This window comes from Lolium rigidum, unplaced genomic scaffold, assembly GCF_022539505.1.
Source record: "Lolium rigidum isolate FL_2022 unplaced genomic scaffold, APGP_CSIRO_Lrig_0.1 contig_44089_1, whole genome shotgun sequence".
Taxonomy (NCBI): Eukaryota; Viridiplantae; Streptophyta; class Magnoliopsida; order Poales; family Poaceae; genus Lolium; species Lolium rigidum.
Window position 1 is genome coordinate 20,921 of NW_025900585.1, and position 7,611 is coordinate 28,531.

Here is a 7,611-nt window from a genome sequence, read left to right on the forward strand (position 1 = left end):
AAGCAAATTGGAGGGAATAGGGATATGCAAGCAAATTGGAGGGAAAATCACAGGATTTGGTTTTCCGGCCGCCGACTACGCGGGTCCACACGCCGTTTCGCGCCAAAATCTTTCGTCCGGAGTCCCCGAGCGCGCCCCGGGGGCCGGGGGGGGGGGCGTGGGCTCGCCGGATGGATTAAGGACCAAATCCGGACGAAAACGAGGAACCGGGGGCGCGACTGGGCCGAATTTCGCCGTCCGGATGGAAAAAACGTCGCTCGGGGGCCTCGTCGTGGGGACGAGTGGAGATGCTCTAAGCTTCTAGTGCAATGTGCTCTGTTGAACTACTTGTAATAACTTTGTAGAAAATGAAAATATCCTATTAAAAAGTAGGTATAAGAATTTAGAACTCAATCTACATGAACTCAATATCACTTACTTCAATTTTATGTGCAGTTTGTTTAGGATGGAAAATCATGCAACATTTCTATTATGTCTTGGACACTGGGATATTTTAGCACAGAAAACTAAGAAACCATTTTCAATTTTATACAGAAAAAACATATGCCTAGGAAAGAAAATACACATAATTGATCATTTTGTAGGAGAACACTTCAATAAATCTAGATCATATAAGATTCCCCAGACAGATTTTTCAAAATCTGCATCTCCAAAACCGTGATGCTTTAGGCCTTCATAAGCTCGCACTTTCAGCGCCTCATAATATTGGTTGATGAACCACATCGCCGGGGAGGGAAAGCATGGATACGCGTCTCGAGCGTCGATTCACATACTTATGTTACCATACATCAAATGCCGATAATTCAGAAAATTTAAGGCCTTGACAGTAACTTGTAACTTCCTTATGCATGTTCAGTATAGAAGTTATTGTAGGGAAAAAATAGACACCTATTGCATATATTTCACTATATATTGCAGTCTTTGTTAGGCATGCAAATGCACCACGTTAAGAAGTAAGGTAAGTCTCTGTGTTGAACCATTACCTCAAAGTATGTTTCAAGAACCCATGTTCACTTCAATTGTTGCAAAGACGACATCAATTTTTCATCCTCAGTATTCTACAAAACAATGCAGCAGTACTGTTGTGAATGTTAGACTATTGATTTGCACCGAAGACCGGAAAGAATGATTGGATACTTGGAATAAGTAACTATAACAAATAACATGCCAGGTAATAGGTACCAATATTTTTTGTTGTTATATGCTCACATCTGGTATTTAACTTTAGATGTAACAAAAACCAAATTCCAAAAATGCATACATTTGAATATTTATAATCAAGTAACCCTCAAGAACATATGGTGGCAGCTGAAGATATATCTAACCAAACTATCAGGATTAGCCTCTCGTTGTGGAACAAAAGCTACAGATCCTAGAAAGCTGAATTCCCAAAAATCCTATTGTGGCACTTTAGAAGAAAATACAACAATTACCCAGACATCTTATCCATGAGTACTTTAACCAGACTGTTAGTGAGCTCATGATATAGGAGATAAATGCACCTTGCTTTTTCAGACAAAATAACCATCAGTACAATAAACAAGACAAAACATGCATAGTAGTGGTAGCAGAAATTCATCTAAACCAGGAGATATTTCACTGACATGCACTGATTTATTCTAAGAGGAAAGACTAAAGCAGAAAACATATGACCTTTGTGATTTTAGGTCAAACGAAGAAAATTACCTCATGAAAGGGACCGAACTGATGGATTGCAGCTTCACGACATTGTCCAACAAGCCAAAGCTGAATGGTTAATCAGCATGTACGTCTTTTGACAGTACGGAAATAAAACTGATTTTCTTAATCAAGAACAGTGGGAAACTTTGATTAAAAAAACCTTGGCTAGGATCCAGATCAACTACTATGACATATAGTGCCTCCAGATCAATGTCTGCTGACCAACGTTGTACGTCCTCTTTGCATAGAGATTCCTCACCTTTTCTTCTCTACCTGTAGCAATCAAAAATAAATTACTTGATCTAGCTATAGGCTGTAGCAATCCAAATAATTCTTTACTTTCGGTAGAAGAATATACATGATACATCCAGCAAAAATAGTTGTAAGGATCCAATAGTATATTATCCGACAGAATCACGGAAGAATTGAAGAAACTCATGCATGTTATACACAATATGATCCCAGTGGCGACAACAAAAATAAACACCGAGAAGCTACATATAAAATGTTTCTAGCTAGATCAAAATCGCACCTCCCTCGCCGCAACCAAGTTTTTGGAATCCCACCGCTGTACAAATATCCACATGTCCAACACTCAAAATGCTCAGATCACCACCAAACACACAATGATCTTGTAGTTCCCACCAGATTCACACATAAAAAACACAAACACATCAATAACAGGCCACCGCCAATCCTACCGCCAGCCAACCTCGCCACCATAAACCTACGTGCATATAAAACCTCGTGAAGGAATTGCCAAACAAAGGAAAGTAATATTTTGAAGACCTCGTGAAGAGGAGCAACTAAAAACATGAGCCGAAATTTGTAATTACCGAATAGCAGTGGCTTGTGATTCTTCATCTATGTGCATATGCAGTCATAATTTCACACGTGCAAGCACAAAATAGCAGTGGCCACCGACAATATCGAAGACGTAAGGGGAAATAGACGATGGAAGTTCCCCTGACCGGGCGCCATGTCATCTACATCGTCTGTGCCACCCATGTTCCAGTTTCAGAATCAATTTTCCCTGTTTCATTTTGCTAGATAAGGAAAATTGTATCCTAAATATTTTTTCTAACCAGATTTGGTTCTTATTCACATTGTGCAACTGTCTCTACTTTTCTTCATAAGCCTAGCGATCTACATTGCCAGGCTTAACATTCATGATTTCCTTACAATGTAGTAGCATCAGAAGAAAAGAGATATGCTAGCCACTTACCCAGAAACAGAAACACTGAAATACAGTTTTCTGAACTAAATGATTCATAATTTTCAGTTTCACATCATCCTGCTTATCTTGAACAAAGTCTCAATAAGCTTTTAAATAATTCTCATAATTATACTGGCTAGATTAATAGATGCATCTTGCATGTCTCTCTTTAGATGCTCAGTTTTTTAAATATTTTCATGACATATGGCTTGAATAATGTCAACATATGAATTTGTAGAAATAATGTCCTGCTTTTATTTTCTCCCCAGCGTATATATTTCTAGATTTGTGTTGGGCCTTATTTACCTTGGAATGGATGGAAACATCCTATCACCAAATTGCATGCCAGAGATTTGATTTCCATCACAAGAATGACGATTCAATCGGAAGCGAGTAGCAACACATACTCTTGGTCGGCAACATGGCTTTCTTCGGGATGGGTTCTGGCAATTGTGTGCCGTGTGGAGGCCGCCTCCACTGTAGCATCACTGAGTTTATTGTGCAACACGGAAAACACCTGGTGAGCACAAGGCATGTCCCTATCAACCAATACTTAGTGAGCTTCATCTCAACTGTTAATACTCTGTCGGTTTGGAGCAAGACATGATTTTAAAAAAAATGCCATGACGAAAATAAGGATGAAACAACTAACCACTATGTAACATATTTGGTGAGCAAGAAAATAGACCTTTTGAGGAAATATTGTCAGTTACATCTCAAAGTGTCGCAACATTAATTTGTCCTTCTGTTCAAGTTGCAGTTACAGGGTAACAGTATAATATGTACTATTTAAGTGCTGAAGTACAGGGTAATGGACATTCTTGTCAAACATGGTGCATGGTTCATAAGTAGCTTATCTGTTGTTGAAATATCAGAACTATTATGCTTTAATAAATATGCGATGTTTTCTGCATCTTACCCTTATTTCTAGATGTATTGATGCCTCTGCTATAGCCTCACTTGGGTCAGTTTGAGAGAAACTTTGGTAGCAATGTTTTATCACCACCTACCTTCAGCCTACCTTATCTGCATCACCAGGCTACATGAGATCTGCACGCCCAGGCTACACGAACATAAATTTTCCATATTCAATTTTGGATAGACCAAAATGACAGAAGGAAATCCATTTGGTCTAATATGATATCTTGAACAAAAGGGGACTGCATCTACTGTTAAACGTTCGATTTCAGCTAAAGTGAAACACCGTTGCTGCAGTTTTTTTTAAGGAAAGAACCAGCTGTTGTATATCGTTCCTAAACTGAAAGGGATAGTGAAAGGATAGAGAGAGGACATCTGCACCCAGAGATCCTAGGCCCTAGGCATTCGAACTTGACAAATCAAGATGCAAAACAAGAACGCGAATACCCTGAGCAATTTGCAGATTGGTTGCTCCTATTCAGTTAAGATCCTATTGCTTTCACCTATGATAAAGGAGTACAAACCTTTCTCTAAAAGAGGAGATTGAATTTGATCTTATGTCAATTTGAAGCCGCATCCTAATAAGTATTTCAAAGCATGCAAGATAAGGCAAGTTGCATTTTACCTTGTGAGTACCATGGACCTATTAATACTTTTTGTCAACATACCTGAGTATACTTGAGTAACTTTCTAGCATCTCAATAGTCATTCTATCTTATTTAGACTGTAATAGGTTTGTCACTTAAACTGAATGAAATGCATTACTGATGGATGTGGTTTGTTTGCGTAGTTGCACTTTGCGCGTGTCCATCTTAGAGAATTATTCCACAGACCTGATTGCAAGTAGTTTCCAGTATTAGAGGGGTCAGTATGTTCCAAGGCCCCTGCTATTTTGCAATAGATTTTGTATAAATTCCTGCTACCCAGCACTAATTCTTCCTTCCTACACTAAAAAAGTGAATATCTGTGTTTGTACTTTGTAGAGTACATTTTTAGCGATGCAGGCATGAATGGCTGAAGCAGAAAATGGTGACCACTACTCAAAGTGCTCATCTATATTGTAGAAAATATACTTTCAGTACAATATAAGGGTGCTGTCATGTAAGAAACAACCTACCGAACTACAACAGGGAAAGCATCATACACGATAACTGAATCTCCATGCTAAACCTGTGCTAGGTAAAATAGACCATCAATCTGTCATAGACCAAATCATCACTGTAATCCAGTCTGAACAATTAAACCTGAATGCTAAACCTACAGTAGGAAGAACCGATTCAGGACAAAGCATCCACGAGCCACCGCCACAATAACAATACGACAGAACCGTACAAGTAAACGCTGCGCTCATTTTGGGTCCAGACACTCGAATCCCGAGCTCGTCGACCTAAATCTGAAAGAGCAGATAGATATATACTAATAGTCTAATACGGCCGTCCAAACAAGAGACCATCCAATCAAAACATGCCCAGCAGCATGGCCACACGTGCCGAGAATACAGCGAGCGCAGCAAAGCGGCGGCACCGTCCGAAGGGACCCAAGCAAAATGTGCCCCCAAATCAACGGAATCGCAGAAATGAACACACGCAGATTGGGCTCAATCCCCAAGCGGGCAACCGCGCACACTCCCATCATAGATCCAGGGCACACACCACACACCAGCCAAATATCCACACAAAAATTTAGAGAAGAAAGTAGGGGAAACAAACCAGCTCAGAGAAACAAACGCGACGGGGAAGATCGGCGGCCACAGCGACGCCGCCGAAGAACCACGCGCTGTGCCGCAAACCCACGAATGAAGAGGAGAACCAGAGCACGGCTAAGCGAGGAGAGCAAGAAGGAGGAAGCTGCTGTCAAAGAAACCACGAACCGACCCGAAGCCGCTTCGCCTCGCCGACACGTCGAGCAAATCGGAATGCAGCCACATCATCTCAACGACCCCCACGGGCTGCCCAAATCACGGCCCACACACAGAAAACGGAATGCAACTCTTGGTGGGGGCCGCGACAGCGACGGGCAGATCGCTCAGAATCGCTCCTAACCCTGGGAGCTTAGGGCATCTCCAACGCAAAGACCTAAACGGACGTCTATTTTGTCCGTTTGGGTCGTCTACCGGACACGCGGATGCTCCGCGGTGTCCGGTTTCGAGTAGTACTCCCCAACGCGCACAGAAGACCCAAATAGTACTAGTACTCTAGTCGCGTCGAGGAGAGCTCCAGCCCCGGCGTTCTCGCCCTTCCCCAGCTAGCTCTGCCCCGCCCCGTCGTCCTTGGTGCAGCAGGCGGGCACAGCGCCGCCGATGAGCTCGCCGTGGGGCAAGCTAGTGTATTAGAGGACGAGGGCCCGGCGCACGGCCGACGCAGGCGCCTGAGCATGCCCTCGCCACCAGTGCCGATGAGCTCGCATGTACTGGAAGCAGGCGGGCGCGATGCGGTCGGGCGGCGGCGGGGGGAGCACGGCGGGGCTCCGCGCCAGGCCAGCAGCGCGGCGAGGTGCGGGGCGGCCACGGGAGAGTGGGCGGCGGTGGGGCAGCGAGGCGGGGCTCCGCGCCGGGCCGCCAGCGCGCGGCGAGGTGGGCGGCGGCCACGGGAGAGTGGGCGGCGGCGAGCGCGCGGCGGGGCTCCGCGCCGAGCCGGCGAGCGCGGCGAGGTGGGCGGCGGCGGGGGCAGCGGGGCCGGGATCCGCGCCGGTTGAGACGCGCGGCGGCCACGGGGAGTGGGCGGCGGCCGGGGCCGGGCTCCGCGGCGGCAGGGCCGGGACCGCGCGACACGGGCGGCGTCGACGCGACGCGCGGCTCGCAGCCCAAGGCGCGGGCGGCTCGGCCCTGCAGCAGCGCGGGCGGAGCTCGCCAGCGACGGCCGCCTCCGTGCAGGCGAGGCGCGGCGCGGGCCACCTCCGTGCCGTGCAGGCGAGGCGCGGGTAGAGCTCGCCAGCGGCGGCCGCCGGTGAGGCGCGGCGCGAGCGGCGCGAGCGGCGCTCGTTTCAGCCGCAGCGACCTCCGGTAGTGATTAAAAAAAAGGAGGCGGCGACAGCGGAGTCCATGCGATGGGCGACGGCGCAGTTCCTCCGGCGAGCCACAATCCGTCGACGGCTGGGCAAAAGTTGGAGAAAGGGGATGAAGATAGAGGAGAAAGCAGGAGGAGAGAGAAAGAGTTGGGATGTGTGGCTGCAAGTGGGGTTCATCCGGACACAGACGGACAGAAAGGGACACGCGAGGACACGCCCGAGCGTCCGTGGCCACGCAAAAGCCTCCCAATTTTGCGCCAGCTTTGGGTCGAGCCGGACAATAATTGCTGGCTTTTTGGGTATGGGTGCCCCCGTTGGGAGCAGGTTTTGTCCGAAAAGACCCAAACGGACGATTTTTTGCATTTGGGTCTGCCCCGTTGGAGATGCCCTTAGTGCTCTTAGAGGATATAGCAGCCGCACGGATGGATGTTGCTGACGAGGAGATGGACCTCGCCACAGTACTGCCGCGACGCTACGAACAGGGCACCATCGCGTCCCTTAATTCATGTCAGTTTTTGTCGGTCTGGCCGCAACGCGAACATGATGGCGGGCATGTACGTGGTGCATCACCGTGCACGCCGGCGCCGGGAACGACGTGAAGATGTAGTGTCGAGCTACGTGATGGTCACCTCTAGGGTGCCGGACATGGTGCATCGGACGATGTTGAATTTGATCGTCCACTCTTGGCTCTCTACATTGAGGGACGTTGCCGGGACGAGGGTGGACTGTGTGTACGCTTTGCCATTGATGCGGACGTCGCCGAACACGTTGCAGTTGTTGGAGCAAGGCCC

General features: G+C 47.0%; 1 long non-coding RNA gene across 8 annotated transcripts; it reads right to left on the reverse strand.

Moving 5' to 3' along the window:
* Positions 1–297: 297 nt before the first annotated feature.
* LOC124681474 lies at positions 298–5,714 on the reverse strand. 8 transcript variants are annotated; one of them, XR_006995881.1, is made up of 4 exons: positions 2,213–5,517; positions 1,687–1,953; positions 984–1,058; positions 298–358 (listed from the first exon to the last, which is right to left on the reverse strand). It is a non-coding gene; the product is annotated as an uncharacterized LOC124681474 (long non-coding RNA). The 8 variants fall into 8 exon arrangements; XR_006995878.1 differs by having other exon boundaries at positions 984–1,079; XR_006995880.1 differs by lacking the exon at positions 298–358 and adding an exon at positions 5,524–5,714 and having other exon boundaries at positions 502–1,058; positions 2,213–3,413.
* Between the last annotated feature and the right edge of the window lie 1,897 nt (positions 5,715–7,611).